The 21,281-nt window shown below is 37.2% G+C and overlaps 1 pseudogene; it reads right to left on the reverse strand.

Moving 5' to 3' along the window:
- Positions 1 to 6,172: 6,172 nt before the first annotated feature.
- Positions 6,173 to 7,687, reverse strand: LOC122890445 (annotated as a pseudogene).
- Between the last annotated feature and the right edge of the window lie 13,594 nt (positions 7,688 to 21,281).

Raw genomic sequence — 21,281 nt, forward strand, 5'->3', positions numbered from 1 at the left:
CATACTGTGACTGTGAAAATATCAATGCTATTGTCTTCCCATAATTATGAATATTTGGGGGCTGATTATTTGAATATGAGAATTCACTAATGAAAGGCATCTATAATAAGTGAGAAAGGAGCAAAGGATTCACAAATCAGACTCCATGAAAGAGAAGTCAGTTTGCCATTTATTTGGTCTTTCTATTTGTAATTCACACTGTAACAGGGATGTAAGGGGCATTTATGACACTCTGTACTGCATTCATTAAGATGATAACAGGATTGAGATTTTTCATAATCAATTTGGTTGACAGTATGTGCATTTTTTTTCTTTAATTTTTTTAGGAATGTAATGATTTGTTCTAGCAGTCACCATCAAATCCCCAGTTTGTAGAAACCAACACTTCATAAATATATAATTATGGTATTATTTTTCAGTGTATCACTTTCCTAAAAATACTGTACAATTATAGCTGCCCCTCCATCAAGAACAAATTCTTCTGCTGAAAGCTGACTGATCAACCTTGAACACTTCTTGGACACAAGGGATCAAAATGTCATGTTGGCTGAAGTTCTGTGGAAAGCTTTGGAACTAATAAGCTGCCAGTGGCAGACAGCTCTTTAAGTTAATGATTACCTAAATTGTTTTCACTGCTAAATTATCTTAGTGATGTGAGAGCAGTGTAGTGGAGACAGAATGGTAGATTCAAAGCTGTTTTTTAAAATTTCTTTTGTTGCACAGTATTTCAAAACTTCCAGCTTAAAGAATTGTATAATCATCTTGGTTTTAGGTTCCTGATGTCCGGACTATTTCTAATTAAGGACACACCAAGAAAGCATGTCTGTATTACTGAATGGTGTTTCTTTGAGAAGAGAGAAGGGGGATATGGGCGTGGGAAAAAAGCAAGCAAGAAGGTAGAGAAAAAAGCAAGGCTCTCCAATACATACACTTCCCTTGAGGGGTGCTTTAACTATGATCACCTCTAACCTAGAAGCCTCTAAATGGGAAGAACAAAGGCTGGAGAAGGCCAACCACAGAACATTGGTCTCCAGAAGGAAAACACTCCTTCTGGAAAGTGAAAACACGCCTAGAATGCTGTACTGAGCTGAGCTCCTCAGTGGAAGTCTTGTTACACAGAACGTACTGCAAAGAAGCAAACTTTCCTGCGGTTTAAATTACTACAAGTGATACGTTATTCTGGCTTCTAGAAAAACCATTTACTTGACTTCATGAGTATTATTGGAAGAGAGTTTGTAAGGATCATAAGAGGAAAAGCTTTTTGATGGTCATAAAAGGATGCATCTCATTCTAGTTCAAGATTTTTCCACAAAGAATATGCTTTATACTAATAAAAATAGCATTAAATCTTTAAAACAGTCCAAGTGAAAAGAGGATTGAGGACTTGGCGGAGATATTAGTGGCATTTTGTAGCACTAATGTCTGCATTTTTATAAATCAACTTTAAACTTCTGTTGAAGTAGTGTATTTTGTTTTCAAACAGAATTATTATTAATCAGATGGTTTTTTAATTATCTGATTTAGATCTACTTTTTATGCCTGACTTATTATAATCTTTTTATTCTGATATACAGTTCAAATGTCACTGCAGCAATAGAAAGGCTGTAATTAGATCAAAGCTAAACCTTTTTATGTATTTATTCTGCATGACAATATGAATATAATTTAAGTCTATCAATAGGCAAAACATAACCAAGAGCTAATTAACTGGCACTGTTGTCATCTGAGAATAAGCAGATGTTGTTGGCCAACACAGGGGCTGTGATCAGCTAGCAGAGAAAGACTTCTAAATTCCCCTTGCTGGGCTGAAATATTCCATTACACATCTGACAGATCTATGTCTTATTTTTTGTCTACCTGCCATCATGAGGATCAACTTAGGACATCAACAAACCTTCATCAATGAACATGCTAGCCTCCCTTGATTTTCTTCTGTTGAGCCTTACTTGTGACTATTCAGAATTTTGTGAGGTTCTAAAAAGAAAACTGGATATGTCCTTTAAAACTTATGCTTTGGATGACACTAGTATCAAAAATATGAGACTGTTTATTATGACCCATATTCAAGATATCCATCATTGTGGTTAATTAAATAATAGTTATCCTGAGCTAAGAATTAATGGTGAATTATGCACAGATATTCCCTTAAAAATTTCCCCACCAACATAAACTAGGTTGCTCATGTTTTATTAAATGAGTATACTTTGTCATTGCTTCAGGGGGATGTGCCCTGCGGGTGGACCTGAATATATTTTCCTGTTCTGGATACTTTAAAAAAAAAAAAAAACTGTTTTGGTAAATAATGGAAAAACATCTATCATGTCCATCAATGTTACATTCCTGAACTTGAAGTCAGAATTCTACTGATGTGATCATGGACAATATCATTAGTTTCCTAACACCATATCCAAGATTGACTACATGCCAGGCATTATGTTAAACACTTCACATTCATCATCTCAGTGAATCATCACAATAATGGTAAGAAATAATTTCTAATATTATATTATTTTTATTGTTGTTATCATCATAAACATAAACATAAGCATATCCATTTTAAAAGATAGGGAAGCCAAGACAGAAAGTTATATAACTTATCCAGTTTGTACAACTCGTAAACAGCAAAAATTTGGATTCCAACCTAAATCCTAAATCTCTGTTCCTCATCACTGTACTACTTAGTCTTTTTAATCTAAGTTAATTTATCTAAAAAAAATGGGTGAAAGCACTATACTCCTGGCCATAGTTAAAAACAGGGACCGTATTTCTCATACCCCTATAAACAATTAAAAAAACTAAACAACTTTTTCAAATGATAAACAAAAGGCAGAACAAGACCATGAGCCATGAAAAGAGAGAAATAAAATTGTTAGCCTTATGAGGGCCTGACTTTGACACATTTCAGACCAGCTGCATAGAAGAGGATCCCTGGGCAGAACCTGAAAGTCACACTGGGTTGAGGAGACATAGATTGGAACAAGGGGCCTACAGTAGCTGCAATTCGTGAAGCACAGTACCAGACAGAAAGGAGCTACGCAACGACCTCCAAAAAACCTGCATATAGGTGACTTTCTATCTGCTGATAATGGGATATTAAACTGTGCAAACACTTAGGGGAAATCTTCATGAAACCAGGCAAAAAAGAACTGTATGCTGAAAATTCCTAGACATCATCCAGGGCAGAAAGACATTCAGGGTCTGACCAGCTATATTGGAAAATCCTTACTGATCACCACGATTGATGATATCACAAGAGTCACACTTTAGTAGTTATGCTAAAATACCCCTAGAGTGAGGGGGACTCTAGATAAACCCTAGCACAGCCTAAAAATAAGCCCTGAAAAAATGAAAAAAACTAACATATTTAAAGGCTTTCCAGGACAAGGTCTGATAATCTTTGATAAAGACAACAAAATATAACAAAGCAACACATCAACAATGTAAAGTACCAAATAGTCATCATCCAATCTAAAATGATATAGATGTCCCCAAAGAAGTAAGCTGTGGACTATAATCATGCAGAAAAATCGGTTAATAAAGAGGGACTCATAAATGATAAAAACGGATGGATACTCACAACTAGTTCCACAGGATTGTATTACCCTGATAACAAAACTAGCCAAAGACATTGCAATAAAGAAAAAATAAATAAAAACAAAAAACCATGGATCAATAGCCCTCATGAACATAAATACAAAAACAAAACAAAACAGAACAAAACAAAAACCTATTAACTAAATATTAGCAACTAAAATTCAGCAATATAAAAAATATTAAGTGAAATTTATCCTGGGAATCCAAGGTTTTCTGACATTTGGAAATCAGTTATTGTAATGCAACATATTATCAGAATAAAGGAAAAAAACTCATATGCTTACCTCAATAGATACAGAAAAAGCATTTGATAAAATTCAGTATTCATTGATGACAAAATATCTCATGAAATTAGGATTAAAAGAGAATTTCCTCAGTCTGATAAAGTTCATTTATGAAAATCTAACTCATATAAATGGTGAAAATAAATATTTTTCTCTAAAATTTGAAACAAAGTAAACTTTCTCTCATCACTTTCATTCAACATTATTCCAGGCTGGAGTAAGGGAGGGGCTTAAGTCTTAGCCAATGCAATAATGCAAGAGATAAAAACATACAGGGACTGGAAAGAAAGATGACAGAACCTGCCTAATCCTATGAAACCCTCAAAAATCTCCTAGAATTAATAATCAGATTTGTTTTGATTATAGAATGTAAGCTCAATAGACAGAATCAATTGATTACTCTAGTAACAAAAAAATTGAAAAGATATACCATTTACAAAAAAATAAAGTTCTTAGGGATAAATTTTACAAAATATGTACACTCGTTATACGTTAGAAACTGTTAAACATCTGTGTGAAATTAAAGAACATCAGATCATAGTTTAAACTACTCAATATTAAGATGTAATTCTAAATTTATCAAAATTTCATTCTAAATCAAGTTTTCATTTTTTATAGAAATTGATAATTCAGAAGTTTATATGAAAATAAACTTAGAATTGCTAAAAAAATTTTTTAAGGATAAACTTGGACTACTCACACTCCTGGATTGGAAGACTTACTATAAAGCTTCAATAATCAAAATGGTGTAGTACTAACCTAAGAATAGAATTTATTCAACGAAACAAAATAGATATCCCAGAAATAAATAAATACATGATGTTGCCTTATACACGCATGCATATATACTCAAATGACTTTTGATGAGGGTGCCATATTAATTCAACAGAGAAAGGAATGGCTCTGGAACAATAGTTTACTCACGTGCATTAAAAAACTAAGGTCAATACTCACCTCATATTATACACATACCAACTTGAAATGTGTCATAAACTTAAACATTAAATCCAGATCTATAACAATTTGCTTTCTATAGAGTCAGTAAAGATTCCCTAAATAGGAGATAAAAGGTAAAACTAAAAGCAAAATGGTAAGTTGAACTTAATCAAAACTAAAAATTCTGCTCTTAAAATGAGCACTAATAAACCCAGAATTCAAGCTAAAGAAAAGAAGAAAATATTGGAATTACACATGTCTGACAAATGGCTTATATCTAGAATTCATGAGGAGCTCAAAAAACTTAAAAATAAGTCAACCCACTAAAAACTGGAAAAATATTTTAAAAGACAATTCACAAAAGAAGATACATGATTTTCCCATAAGCACATGGAAAGATACTTAATATCATTTAGTCATCATGAAAATACATATTTAAAACTACAATGACATACCACTTCACAAAAAAGGCTAAAATTATAACGAACAATAATACCAAGTGTTGGAGGGGATATAGAAGACCTAGAGCTCTCATATACTGCTAGTGCGATTATAGTAGTATAATACAATCGTTTGGAAAACAATGTAGCAGAGTCTTCTTGGAAAAATTTTTTTTCAAAGTTAAATGCATACTTCTCATATGACACAGTATTCCACTTTTATATATTTACCCAAGAGAAATGAAAACACATGTCCTGGCTATACAAAGACGGATAACCAAAGGCTCATTTTAGCTCTTTTCATAATAGCCCAAAACTATAAACAATAAACAAATGGTGGTAGAGTCATACAATGGATTGCTACACACTAATCAAATGGAACAGATTGCTGATACACCCAAAAAATGGATGAATCTCAAAACATTATGCATCATGTGGTAAAAAAGAAGCCAGGGATAGTGGTGTGCATACTTTACGACTCCATTTTTATGAAACACTAGAAAAGAAATCAGACCAGTAGCTTTCTTGAGCCAGGGATGAAGGGGGAGTGCCAGGAAATAAGCACAAGGCAATTTTTTTGAGATGATAGAAATTTCTACAGTTTGATTGTGGCATCGGTTAGATGGTGTACATATTTGCCCAAACTCAAGCTGTACACTTGAAATGGGTATCATTTTAAGTACAAAATAGGCTTTAATAAAATTGACTTTTAAAAAGATTCTATAAACTTTTTAATTTTTTTTCTTAAACCTTTACTTTAAGGCATTATGGAAAAATTCTACAAGTACACATGGAAAAATAAGCCACGGTCACACTTAAAAGTGAAGACAATTTAACCAGAAAGCTTTAACGCCTGTCAGCTACTGTTGAAGCTGAAGTTGTGAGTTTATCATGCTCTAGTGCCGAAAAGAATGGTAATTAGTGTTCCTCTCTTTCTTCCTCATGCTCTTCTTCAACAGAATCCATATCAACCTCTTCATAACCCTTTTGCAAGGCAGCTATGTTCTCAAAAGCCTCATAATACTCTCCTTTCAGGGCATCTGGATGGCTCAGTCAGTTCAACATCCAACTCTTGATTTCAGTTCAGGTCATGATCTCAAGGTTATGAGCTTAGGGTCATGAGGCTGATCCCCACATTGGGCTCTACACTCAGTGGGGAGTCTGATTAAGCTTCTATCTCTCCTCCCTCTGAGAGAAAACTCTCCTTCCTCCATGCTCTCCCCCCTGGACCAGTTAATGCACACTTGGCACACATACATGAGGTCAAATTTGTGGTCCAGGTGAGCCCAGGACTTAGCAATGGCTGTGGTACTACTCAACATGCACATAGCTCATTGTAGTTTGGTCAGGTCTCCACCAGGTACCTCAGGGAGAGGCTGGTAATTAATACCAACTTTGAAGTCAGTGGAGTACCATTCCGCAAACGGGATGCTTGGTCTTAATGGTGACAGCATTAACATTAACATCCTCTGGAATGATGTCTCCATGATACAAGAGGCAGCAAACCATGTATTTATCTTGGCCGCATTTTACTATCTGATTGTCTGGGTCATAGCAGATGCTGATGATCTCTGCTGCAGAGTACTATTGATGGTAGGATTTCTAAGCAGAAATGACGGGGCATATGTGGCCAGAGGGAAATTGATGTGGGGATAGGATACCAGGTAGGTCTGGGATTCTGTCAGATAAAATTCAGGGCTCCAGTGAATCTGAGGAAAACAGGGATGGAAGACATAATCTGGCTAATGAAGCAGATTAGTGTAGTTTGGGCATTCAAGATCAAGGTTTCAAAACAGATGGCCTCTTGTCTACCATGAAGGCACAATCAGAGTGTTCCGGTGTGATGTAACTGGTGAGGAGTTGTAGGGCTCAGCTATAGCTGTAGAAAACTGAAGTTGGTGGGGGGAGGGTGTTTGGTAAGTGGAAAACAACAGTTTGGTTTTTCTTGCCATTATCAATAGAGTTCCATCAGTGGGGAAGTGAACCCAGAAACAGTTCACCCTCCAAAGCTGTGGAAAACCAAGACATCCTGAAAACCTGTAAACTGGTGGGCCAGTTTCTGAATTTAGTACAAGACATGGTCAATCTTGCCAGTGGTGTAGTGCCCTTGGACGTAATTGTTGGCAGCATTTTCCTTGCCGGTGATGAGGTTCACAATGTGGAATAGCTGGAAGTAGGTACCAGTGTAAACTTCATCCATGACCATGGATTCCAGGTCTACAAACACTGCCCTGGGCACAGGCTTGCCAGGATCCATCTCACTGAAGTAGGTGTTGAAGGGCTCATCTCCTCCCCCAATGGTCTTTTGCCTTGGCATGTGGCTACTGGGCTGGATGCCATGTTCCAGGCAATTATATGTTCCAGGCAATTATATGATATATTGAATGCCTCCCAGCAGGCATTATTGATATGAACAGAAGTCTGGCCAAGATAGACAGAGAAACACTTGTGCGTAATAGCTACAGGTTAGCAGGTACAGATGACAGGAGCAGAGACCAGGTCCCACTTACCATCCCTGACAAGTTAAGTTGAGGTAAGTAATGCACTGACCATATAGTTGTTTTTTTTTTCTTTTTTAAAGGAGGGTTTATATTACTAAATTTCTGTTATGGGCTGAATTGTGCTCCCCAAAGTTTATATGTTCAAGTCCTTGGGGATAGGATCATTAAAGTGATAAATTGATGATGTTATTAAAATGGACCCTAGTCCAAAAGACTGGTGTCCTCAAGAAGAGGAAATTAGGAGACAACACACACACAGGGAAAACCATGTGAAAACGCAGGGAGAAGACAGCAATGAATAGGGCAAGGAAGGAAGTCTCAGAATGAAATCAGCCCTGTTGCACCTCAATTTTGGCTTTCTTCCTTCCAGAATGGTGGGGAAATAAATTTCTCTCATTGAAGCCACTCAATCTGTGGTGCTTTATTATGGTAGCCCTAGTAAGCTAATAGAGTCCGACTCTACTCAGATAATTAAATGAGATTATGATGCACTGGGATACAAGATATAATAACCCTTCCCCTCCTTGATTTTTCTAGTGACAGCCAGGGTTAGAACTACTCACATTTGTATTCAAAATTAATTGGCAAGACTGAGATCCCTTTCCAACACCTGGGAAAATTTCTAAACCCTTCTAGTCTACCACTAGACTAGAACTTCCTCTGTTTCCAAGTGTTATGATTCTAGGATTACCTATCAAAATAAAGGAGCTCTTACCAATGTTAACATTTATCTGGTAAGCTGTTAAAATATTGAAATGGTTCAGTATCATTGATAAATAGCTGCTATCCTAAGCTTACTTCCTCCCGAGAGCCCCCACAGCAGCCCGCCTTGTCCCTCCCCAGGAACCTTAGATCTCTCTCGGATCCAGCTCCTGAATGGATAATGTCTGACAAAAGTGAGGCCATCTGTTCTTATAAGTCGATGCCCCATATCACACCTGTGATTAGATATTTTGACAATCAGGGCGCCTGCTCAGTGGTTCAGTGGGTTAAGCCTCCGCCTTCGGCTCAGGTCATGATCTCAGGGTCCTGGGATCGAGCCCCGCATCGGGCTTTCTGCTCAGCAGGGAGCCTGCTTCCCCCTCTCTCTGCCTGCCTCTGCCTACCTGTTGATCTCTCTCTCTGTGTGTCAAATAAATAAATAAAATCTTAAAAAAAAAAAGATATTTTGACGATCACTCATTTTAGGGATGTGTTTTATAATGAGTAAAAAGGCAATAAGGGTAAGTAATTTGAAAAAAAAATTAATACAGATTTGTTTGATTTCTGGGACACCTTTATTTTGTTGGCCTGATGTAGGCTTGGACCACATCAATTTAAGCAGACTCAAACAAGACCATGTTTGCAATGTTTTAAGGTACAACACCTTACTTGTACATTCAAATTTAGGGTCAAGCTTTCATTCACCACCTCTAGGATCGAAAGTTTGTGATATCCATGTACTTCCTTGCTCACAAATATAAACCAAGCGTGGATGTGTGCATGTGCATATGTGTCTATGTGTGCGTGTGTGTGTGTGTGAGAGAGAGACAGAGACAGAGAGAGGGAGAGGACAGAGAGAGAGAGCACGTGCACATGCGCTCTGATAAGGGAGGAGATTTTTGGTGTGTTGGCAATATATTGGCAGAGTAAGGGCTATCTTTTGCCAGCACTGCACTGCAATATAATAATGCTGCGTTTAAATTTTAAGTGTAAGCACTATGCAGGATTCAGGGCATTTTGCTTAGAACTTAAACTAAAGCAAATGAAAGCATTTAAAATAAAAGCTGGCAGCCAGGACACTGATGCTCCCACTGCGATTCCACGTAGTTATCTCAAAGAGCTTAGATGATCTGATAGAACAGAGGAGGCCCAGATGAGGTTTTCCCTGGCTTTGCAGTAAAGCCCACTTGCTTGCCGAGTGCTGTACCACTGTTTGTCATGTGTGTGCCACAAGAAGCAGTTTTTAATTCATGCCTCTATTACCTAAGACTAATGGTTCAGTCAAGTATCTGATGAAACTCTGGCATCTGAGGATATGTGCTCAGTCTCAGCTCCATCCTCTTATTGGGATCTGGCCCAGTCCCTAGGACTGGTGTGAATTTTTATTTCAAAAGAAGAACAGTTCTGATAGCTGTGCTTCCCACTCGGAGGAGGTTCGGAGTGTGAAGTATGGATCTGAAGTCTAACTGTCTGGATAGAGAAGTGTGGGAAGATTTCAAAGGTTGAAGCTTTAAGAAATGTGTGTGGGAAGGGAACAGAAATTGAAATCTGCTATTAATACCAAATGTTAATAGTTATTATCATTATTATGATCAATAAAGTTTTATTACCACCTACTAGTCCAAAATATTATTTTAGGCACAGGAGTTATGAAAAGACATCCTAGGTGATAATTCCCTCTGAGAATGTATTGCTGGTACAAGAGAAGACACATAGCTTAAAAAGGAGGGCATTTCTTGACCTATGGCTACTATGGGCAGGTGAGAAGAAGTGAGGACCTGAGCATAACATTTACTGTTATGTGACACTGCTCTGCTCTCCAAGTGGCGTACAGTGGGTGCAGGGCAAGGAGCGAATGAACGATGAGCTCCAAGTTAGATAGGAGCTCAAGTCTAGCTTCCACGATTTAGCCTCTCAATGCTAAAAAGGTGATATTAAGGTTTTGAGAGGACTTAGTAAAATAATGCATGCAAATCATTTCACACAATGCCTACCCCATAAACCAAGCATGAACAACAATCACTTCAAAACATCAACAATAACAACAAAAATTAAATGTAGCAGAGAGTTAATACAGACAAGTGAGTAGTTATACAAGGTTAGAGCATAAATATAAGCTACACCCTGGAAATTTTTGCCTCTTTTTCTCTAAGTATTGAGGAAACTCTAAAAGTATTTCAGCCAAATAGTATGGGGAAGAAACAGTTAAGGGAAGATAAAACCAGAGATTTTTTTTTTTAATTTTGCTTTTTGACTTTTTTTTTTTTAAATGCAGGAAGGGAAAACACACAATCAAGATTATTCCCAAAAGAATATATGTGATTTGATGTTGAGAATAGCAAACTGCAAGAGAAACAATTTAATGACACAGAATTATATTTCCTACTCTTAGTGCCTTGGTCTATTTTGGCCAAAGATTGATAGGATTCCTTTCCTTGCTGAGCCCAATTAATGAATAAAGTATTTTGCCAAAGCAATAAAATATTCACACTCATAATATGCAAACATTAGTCTAAATATTTCCCCAAAAATCCCTTTACTTGCTACTCAACTTAATTACTAATCAACTATCACCCACACTGTGTTCTCAAACTCCACTCACCTGTGTCTCTTTCCTTAATTATTTCAAAGTCCTGAGATTTTTGATAACTCCCTCCACTCTCTCCCTATCTTAAAAAGGTTAGATTTTTAAAAACTAATTAATTCAGGGTCAAGGTCTACAGATCACTGAAAATGTCCTTAGAAGTAATCTGCCTGCTTCTTTTATCCCAAGGTGATGGACAACAATAATAACCAATTATAATCTGTACTTTCCTATTATGGACATTGGGAGGCAGGTCTCCACTATTCTCTAGAAGACATTGCAAAATTTCACACAGGCAGAAATTCCCATGAAAGTTCAAGCTGCAATGACTTAAGGAGATCTTGTACTGAATGATCACCTGATACATAAGCTGCCTGTTGGACTAGAAGAGCACACTGCTTTCTCTTTCCAAGAATGACTTTTCAGTCCACAAGGAGGAAGCCTCCACAAAATGACGCAAAGACCCTTTAAGGTAAAGCAAACCTTACTCCTGGATTCTGCTGTGAATACACTTTATCTAATCATAATAATGTAAGATACGTTCACAGGTTCTCAATTTTGGAATTATTCAGTAGACAGAATTTAAGATTGAACCCAAACTTAGAAGATCCAAAATAACGGCAGAGTTGAAAGAAGTTATGGGATGAGAAAGAAGTTGAAAGAAGTTATGGGAGGAGAGGTGAGAGATCCAGTAGGGACACTAATGCCTGTATTTCACACAAGGAAAAAGAAACACTCTTGAAGCTAATGGAAAAAAAGAATAGGCTTAATTATATTATTTAAGGTTAAAAGAAAACAATAAAAGCACTGAGGAGTAATACAGGTTATTTAACTTGGGAGGTAGTGTTTTTTAGTTAACTTCTCTTTTACTCATAGCACGGGGTCAATTAGCCACTACCTACAGAAAAAAAAATGGGTTTATTATTTGCAATTATAGTGATGAACCCCATAACAGCTGAAAACAGAAATAGTTAAGATCATTATCTCAAGCTGGAATCTGGGACAGAGAGTAAATGTAAATCTGACTTTGGGCTGTGTACTTTATCAAATAAATACTACATGTATATTTTTCTCCTTCAAAAAGCATAATAAAACAAATATACATATAGTTTTATTGTCCATATATTAAAAGGTAACAAAATCACACCTTATATATGTAATAACAATTTACAAAAAATTTTACTGAAATTTGATTCCATTTGCCACAACAACCTCATGTGTAAGTTGGGCTCCTATTATTAATTTCCCCCTTCTTAAAGATATGAAAACACATTGTTGACTCCCAGCAAGATAATTTATTACTAGAGAACATGCAAACTGTTTGTAACTGGCCAAGAAAGTTTTGGCTTTTCCCCAGGACTTCTGATGTTAATTCAAAGCCATTTCCATCAGGGAAGCTGACATTTTTTGCTTTCCCTAGACTTGAAAAATTATGGCTTACCAGCCTTGCCTGGAACTACCAAAAATTGTCATTATGTTAACAAGAAGTCAATCAGTCATCCAAAAATTAAGAGCAAGTTATTGTTTTCAACATCTTAGCTTCATGAGAAAATTAAAAAAAAAAAAGAATTTAATAGGTATATATTTGAAGACACATGATCAGAATGTTTTAGGCTAATGGAATTATTTTTTTTTAATATTTTTATTTATTTATTTGACAGAGAAACAGTACAAGCAGGGGGAGCAACAGGCAAAGGGAGAAACAGGCTCCCCTCTGAGCCCTGGACCCAGGATCTTGGGACCATGACCTGAGCTGAAGCAGAGGCCCAAATGACTGAGCCTGCTCTGAGATTTTAAAGAACAGAAAATATGTTAAATTAAAGCACTTGCTCTCAATCTTGGCTGCATATCAAAATTATTGAGAAGTGAGTTGGGGGAAATTGGAGGGGGAGACAAACCATGAGGGACTGTGGACTCCGAGAAACAAACCGAGGGTCCTGGAGGGAAAAGGGGTGGGAGGCTGGGTGAGTCTGGTGGTGGGTATTAAGGAGGGCACAGATTGCACGGAGCACTGGGTGTGGTGCATAAACAATGAACTCTGGAACACTGGAAAGAAATTTTTTAAAAAATTAAAATTAAAAAAAAAATTACCTGAGGGGTTTTGAAAAACTACAAAAGCCTGGTAGATCTTTGAAGAAGAATCTCCAGAAATGCAGTCTAGGCCCGGGTAGTTTTGAAATTTCTCAAGGTGATCTGAACGAGCTGGCTGACTTGAGAGCAAGTGTCCTAGAGCAATGGTTCTCAAACTTGAGTGGACACCAGAAATACTTGGAAGGCCCATTAAAACATAGATGGGCCCTCCCTTAAGGCTTCTAATTCAGCTTGTCTTGAGTCTGAGAATCTGCATTTCTTTTTTTTTTTTTTCCAATTTATTTATTTTCAGAAAAACAGTATTCATTATTTTTTCACCACACCCAGTGCTCCATGCAAGCCGCGCCCTCCATAATACCCACCACCCGGTACCCCAACCTCCCAACCCCCCCGCCACTTCAAACCCCCCAGATTGTTTTTCAGAGTCCACAGTCCCCCATGGTTCACCTCCCCCTCGAATTTACCCAAAAGCACATACCCTCCCCAATGTCCATAACCCAACCCCCCTTCTCCCAACCCCCCTCCCCCCAGCAACCCACAGTTTGTTTCGTGAGATTAAGAGTCACTTATGGTTTGTCTCCCTCCCTATCCCATCTTGTTTCATGGATTCTTCTCCTACCCACTTAAGCCCCCATTAGGCTAATGGAATTATTAAAGCTTACATATTCACTGCCTGAGCAAATTATGTCACTAGACCACAATCCTATGACAGTTTTTCTAAAGTCTAAGCAATGTTATTCAATAGAAATATGTGAGCCACGTATGTAATTTTAAATTTTCCTGGTAGTCACATCAAAAACTAGAAGGAAGCAGACAAAATTAATTATTTTAATATATACACAAAATACATATTTTTTATAAACTACAAAAGAAATACTTTTTTTTCAAATGAAGTCTTTGAAATTTGGTATGCATTTTACACTTATAACCTATCTCAGTTCAAATTCACCATATTTCCAATGCTTGAGATTCACATGCTCAAATGAGGGAGATTTCCTGACCTGAACGTAGCCACTGTGTTTAATGGCTACCAACTAGGTCCAAATACTGTAGGGACCCCAGACCTGGGATTTAGTAACTCCAATATCCAGAGGAGAAAGAAGATAGAACAATACCTTAAAATATCAAGAGTTCAGAGCCAGTCCTTAATGATGAGATCAAATGTTTGTCAAACTATCCAATTCTTCAAAATGAAGTGTCACCTATATCATTTTTTTTTATTTTATTTTTTCAGTGTTCCAAGATTCCTTGTTTATACACCACCCACCGTGCTCCATGCAATAAGTGCCCTCCTTAATACCCACCACCAAGCTCATCTATCCCCCCATCCCCCTCCACTCCAAAACCCCTCAGTTTGTTTCTCAGGGTCAGAGTCTCTCATGGTTCATCTCTCCCTCCTATTTCCCCCAATTCACTTTTCCTTTCCTTCTCCTAATGCCCTCCATGTTATTCCTTATGCTCCACAAGTTAGTAAAGCCATATGATATTTGACTCTCTCTGCTTGACTTATTTCATTCAGCATAATCTCCTCCAGTCCCATCCATGTTGATACAAAACTTGAGTGTTCATCCTTTTTGATGGAGGCATAATACTCCATTGAATATATGGACCATATCTTCTTTATCCATTCGTCCGTTGAAGGGCATCTTGGCTCTTTCCACAATTTGGTGATTGTGGCCATTGCTGCTATGAATATTGGGATACAGATGGCCCTTTTTTTTCACTACATCTATATCTTTGGGGTAAATACTCAGTAGTGCAATTGCAGGGTCATAGGGAAGCTCTATTTTTAATTTCTTAAGGAATCTCCACACTGTTTTCCAAAGTAGCCACACCAACTTGCATTCCTACCAACAGTGTAAGAAGGTTCCCCTTTCTCCACATCCTCTCCAACACTTGTTGTTTACTGTCTTGTTAATTTTGGCCATTCTAATAGGTGTAAGGTGGTATCTCAATGTGGTTTTGATTTGAATCTCCCTGATGGCTAATGATGATGAACATTTTTTCATATGTCTGTTAGCCATTTGTATGCCTTCTTTGGAGAAGTGTCTGTTCATGTCTTTTGATGATTTTTGATGTGATTATCTGTTTTGTGTGTATTGAGTTTGAGGAGTTATTTATAGAACTTGGATATCAATCGTTGTGTTTGCTGGAAGTCCAACAACAGCAATCAGAAAATTAAAAAAAGGTAAATAAATAAAAGGTATTCAAATTGGCAAAGAAGAAATCAAACTCTCTCTTTGCAGATGACATGACACTTTACATGGAAAAACCAAAAGACCCAACCCCCAAACTACTGGAACTCATACAGCAATTCAGTAATGTGGCAGGATACAAAATCAATGCACAGAAATCAGTTGCTTTCTTATATACTAACAATGAAAATATAGAAAGGGAAATTAGAGAATTGATTCCATTTACTATAGCACCAAGAACCATAGATACCTGGGAATAAACCTAACCAAAGAGGTAAAGGATCTGTACTCGAGGAACTACAGAACACTCATGAAAGAAACTGAAGAAAACACAAAAAGATGGAAGAGCATTCCATGCTCATGGATCAGAATAATAAACATTGTTAAAATGTCTCTACTGCCTAGAGCAATCTATACTTTCAATGCCATCCCGATCAAAATTCCACCAGCATTTTTCAACATGCTGGAACAAACAATCCTAAAGTTTGTATGGAATCAGAAAAGACTCTGAATTGCTAAGGAAATGTTGAAAAAGAAAAACAAAACTGGGGTCATCATGTTGCCTGATTTCAAGCTTTACTACAAAGCTGTGATCACCAAGACAGCTTGGTACTAGCACTAAAACAGACACATAGACCAGTGCAACAGAATAGAGAGCCCATATATGGACTCTCTCAACTCTATGGTCAAATAATCTTCAACAAAGCAGGGAAAAATATACAGTGGAAAAAAGACAGTCTCTTCAATAAATGTTGCTGGGAAAATTTGACAGCTATGTATAGAAGAATGAAACTCGACCATTCTCTTACACCGTACACAAAGATAAACACAAAATGGATAAAAGACCTCAACCTGAGGCAGGAATCTATCAAAATCATAGAGGAGAACATGGGCAGTAACCTCTTCGACATCAGCCACAGCAACTTCTTTCAAGACATGTCTACAAAGGCAAAGGAAACAAAAGCAAAAATGAACTTTTGGGACTTCATCAAGATAAAAAGTTTTGCACAGCAAAGGAAACAGTCAACAAAACAAAGAGGCAACCCACGGAATGGGAGAAGATATTTGCAAATGACAGTATAGACAAAGGACTAATATCCAAGATCTATAAAGAACTCTTCAAACTCTACACTGTATCATCTTGATCAATAAAAACTATCTTAAATTATCCATCGGTTTCCCTGCTAGACATTCCCATTCTAATTTTCTTCTTGCAAAAGATTACCACCAGGTTTTTAAATTTAATATGCCACACATAAACTCAGCAGCTATTTGTGTTTGGTATCCATAGTGAGGTTATTATTAAGAATAAAGTTAAAGATGCAGTAGGACAATTTTACCAACCACTCAGGTTGCAAATTTGTAAAGAGGAACCACCTATAACTCAAATAAGGTCATTACTCCCTTGATCATATGCTATTAATATTTCCTTGAGACTATTTTCTAATAAAACTGCTCAAAGAACAGTAATAAGCTTATTAAGAGAGAAAAAAAGTTAATTGGCAATGATGTGAAAATCAAGCTTAGGTTTTAAAGTCCCCAATCTACAGCATATATTTAAGAGACTGGATAGTGTCTGCTAGAGCAATCATTCTTTGTTAAATTAATAAGTTCTACTCTAATAACAAGGAGGTACTTTAAAGATAACTACACATATTAGCTGAACATTAGCCATAACAAAATATATATATGCTCACAAAGCTCCATGCCAACTACATTAAAACTGAAATAATTCTATTTGTAAATACAATTTAATTGGAAAATATTAAGTAGTCTCATCAAGCAGATCCATTTATTCAATGCTTTGGCACACATTTGCATATGAATTTATTTTAATAGGCTCATCATAATAGAGTTCTGTTAAAGCACCCTTACTGTTACGAAATAATCATCACCTGATCTTACAAATTTGCAAATCAAAACTGCCCCTTCTAAGTCAAATGCCACAAAATTCTCTGGTTATGACACATTACCTGGGATAGCTGCAGTAACTCTAATGCTGATATGAAATACCGTCTTCCCAGAGGACGATGCTGGCCAAGCTCCTACCCATTCGTCCACTCACTCATTTGTGTATTACGTGTTTCATTTTCATTGTTTGTATCTGCATCAGATCTGTGACTTTTTGTCCAGGTAGATGCACAATTAGGTAACCAAAAAGTCCTTATGAATTATATTTTTCAGATCTCTTTTCTTCTACTTGTATTTCTCAACATTTGAAGGAGATTTCCTCACCACAGCAACATATTCTGAAAACTCTCTTTTCTGTCCCATCCTTTTAATTCATAAAATACACTTACCTTTCTCAGATCTTCTCTAAAGGTTCTCTTAGGAATTCTTCTGCAAGTCCTATCTGAAGACTTCCCCTTCACACTCTCCTTCTTATCTTAATTCCCTATTACAAAAATCCCAGAGAACCAGGCAAAAACCTGCAAAGAAGCCAAGCAAAGAGAAATAAATGAGATGACAAGGCCTCTAACCTCTTTTAAAAATAGGAAAGATAGGGACATTCTTTTCTTTTCTTTTATTTTTTTAAGATTTAGCTATTTATTTTAGAGAGAGAACATGAGAGCAGGGGGAGGGGCAGAGGGAGGGAATCTCAAACAGACTCCCTACTGAGCAGGGGGCTCAATCAGGGCTCAGTCTTATAACCTTGAGATCACAACCAGAGCCAATATCAAGGGTTGGATGCACAATGGACTGAGCCACCCAGAAGCCCCCAAATAGGGACATTTATAATTCAATTACTTTTGTCCCATTTAATAAGCATTTAACAACTAGAAAGAAGTGCCAAAAGGCAAAAATGAAATAAAGATCCATGCTTTTAAGGGGCTTCAGTCTAGTGTTGTATATATGTATATGGGGAAAGAGGTGAGCGTTATTAAAATAATTTCATGTAAATTTTATTAGTATCTGGATGAATGCAATTACTGCAAAGGAAGAAGAATGGGCAAATGGACAACATTCTGTAATGTAAGATATGAAAGACGAGCAAAGGAGATACAACCTAGATGATTCCCAGATGGATGCCTCGTTTTATGACTGGTTGAATAGTGGTTATCAGTCGAAGAAACATAAATGTAAGAGTGAATCTGGTAAGTTTAATTTTGAAAAAGCAGAGCTGGTAATATCTACTTATACATATGTATAGCCACATGACGGAAATGCAGTACGAATTAGAAGCTTGACTCTCAGGAGAAATATCTCAAATGGAAACTTCACCTGAGACATCATCAACATAGGCACGGTGGTTAAAGAGAGTGAACACATGTCTCAGGGAGAGCTCACACAGTAGGAAAAAAACAGTGGACAATTATAGGAAAGAAACTGAGTGTTGCTGAAGGGGAGAAGGATGGAGGGATGGGATAATTCCGTGATGGACAGTAAGGAGGGCATGTGATGTAATGAGCACTGGGTGTTATACAAGACTGATGAACCACTGACCTCTACCTATGAAACCAATGATACATTATATGCTAATTTAAAAGAAAAGAATAAAACAGTGAAGAGCACCCATAGGTAAAAAAATGGGCAGAAGGAAAATCAAGATTGAATAGCCACAGGTGACAAGCCAAGAGAGAGAAATGTCACCGAGGCAGAGGGAGGTGCGTATCACTAGAATGCTCAATTCCTGAATCAAACATGAGAACTCCAGTCTAACAGATAAATACTATTTATTTGATAGGAGCTTTACTCCAGGCTCTCATCAGATAAATACCAAAAGCCAGTTCTGAGCATTTGTGAAGGGATCATTTTAAGCACCTGAAATGTTGGAAAAATAACATAATGGGCATTTTATCTAGGCATTTCCCTAGATTCTAATGCCTGCATTAAGAACATTAATGCCTGCATTAAGAACATTAATCCCCAGGATGCCTGGGTGGCTCAGCTGGTTAAGCTGCTGCCTTTGGCTCAGGTCATGATCCCAGGGTTCTGGGATCGAGTCCCGCATTGGGCTCCTTGCTCAGTGGGGAGCCTGCTTCTCTCTCTGCCTCTGCCTGCCACTCTGCCTGCTTGTGTTTTCCCTCTCTCTCTCTGACAAATAAATAAATAAAATCTTTAAAAAAAAAAAAAAAAGAACGTTAATCCCCACATTACTACTATTCGGAAGCAATATTCCTGAATCCATCTCATTTTCCTGCAGAAATGCCTTCTTTGAGTGATTCTTTATTGTAAGTTCCTCAACCTTTGTAGATAATAGGCATACAAAACTCCATTTTGAATCATATAGATGTGTTCTTTGCGAAATTCTAATTGAAAACATTGCCAGATATGTTATCCCATGGCCCTTATATAAAGACCCACACAATGGATGCCTTTTTGAATTTGTGCCATTGAAGTTTGTTCAATGCTGCTGATGATCTGATATTATTTTCTTTATAGGACAACATGAAACCAACATATCTTCCATTTTGCCAAAGTTATCAGGACACTCAGAATGAAATCTACATTAATCCATTAATTTGATGTCTGGTAACAAAAAGATTTACCTTGCTATTTTTGTTTCTTTTTAAATTGTGTTTACATGTTTAAAGCAAACTTAAATACTTCTTAGATTAAAAAAAAAATCAGCTCCAATTTCCCCTACCCTCTTATTCTCCCCCACATCTCTACCCCAACAAAGCTAGGGCACCTTTCCATGGTGGCTCCTAGCAATTATTAAAATGCAGTGAGTGGGGTTGCTGGGGGTAGGGGGGTTGGGAGAAGGGAGGTAGGGTTATGGACATTGGGGAGGGTATGTGCTTTTGTGTAAATTGGAAGGGAAGGTGAACCATGAAAGACTATGGACTCTGAAAAACAATCTGAGGGGTTTGAAGTGGCGGGGGGTGGGAGGTTGGGGTACCAGGTGGTGGGTATTATAGAGGGCACAGCTTGCATGGAGCACTGGGTGTGGTGAAAAAATAATGAATACTGTTTTTCTGAAAATAAATAAATTGGAAAAAAAAGGGGGGGGGGAAATGCAGTGAGTGCATGTCTTTCTTGAAAGAAGTCCAGATATTAAATAACATTAAGGAATGATTCTGAGCATTATCATGTCCTTGGTCCCTTTCACTATGTCCAGTGCCAAATAACTACTACCCGGGATAATGATGAATCCTTATCATCATTGAAAGATCTATCTCAGCACATAAATAGTCCCTTTGGGTTGTTCAAGTAATTTGCATAACTAAAAGATATAGCAAAATAGTGCGATTGTTTTTTATCTCCACCCACAGGATATTTGAACACTTATCAAAAAAAAAATCTCAAGAACATTCTTGAGCATACTATATTTCTTGATTTAAATATAAAAGTTATTTTAAAATTACCTGTGTGTTTGTGTGTGTGGGTGATGACAACATTTAAATTATCATAGGTCTGGGGCGCCTGGGTGGCTCAGTGAGTTAAAGCCTCTGCCTTCGGCTCATGTCATGATCCCAGGGTCCTGGGATTGAGCCCCCCATTGGGCTCTCTGCTCAGTGGGGAGCCTGCTTCCTCCTCTATCTCTGCCTACTTGTGATCTCTGTCTGTCAAATAAATAAATAAAATCTTTAAAAAACTTAAAAAAAATAAATTGTCATAGGTCGTAGCAATGGATGCCACTGCTCGATGACAGTATGAAGAGATAAAGGTGTAGAAAACCTAGATTATGCCAAAGGGCCCATGCAGGGGATGCAAGAAATAAAACCAACATTGGTGGGGTGGAATTCGATTTTGAGGAAAAGTGAATTGGGGTAAATCAGAGGGGTAAAAAGTGAATTGGGGTAAACCATGAAAGACTGTGGACTCTGGGAAACAAACTGAGGGTTTCAGAGGGGCGGGGGGGTGAGAGTTTGGGTGAGCCTGGTGGTGGGTATTAACGAGGGCACGAATTGCATGGGTGTAGTGCATAAACAAGGAATCTTGGAACACTGAAAAAAATTTTTAAATAAAAAATTTTTTTAAAATAAAAAATATTAAAAAATTAAAAATTA

Source organism: Neovison vison, chromosome 11 (genome assembly GCF_020171115.1).
Source record: "Neovison vison isolate M4711 chromosome 11, ASM_NN_V1, whole genome shotgun sequence".
NCBI lineage: Eukaryota > Metazoa > Chordata > Mammalia > Carnivora > Mustelidae > Neogale > Neogale vison.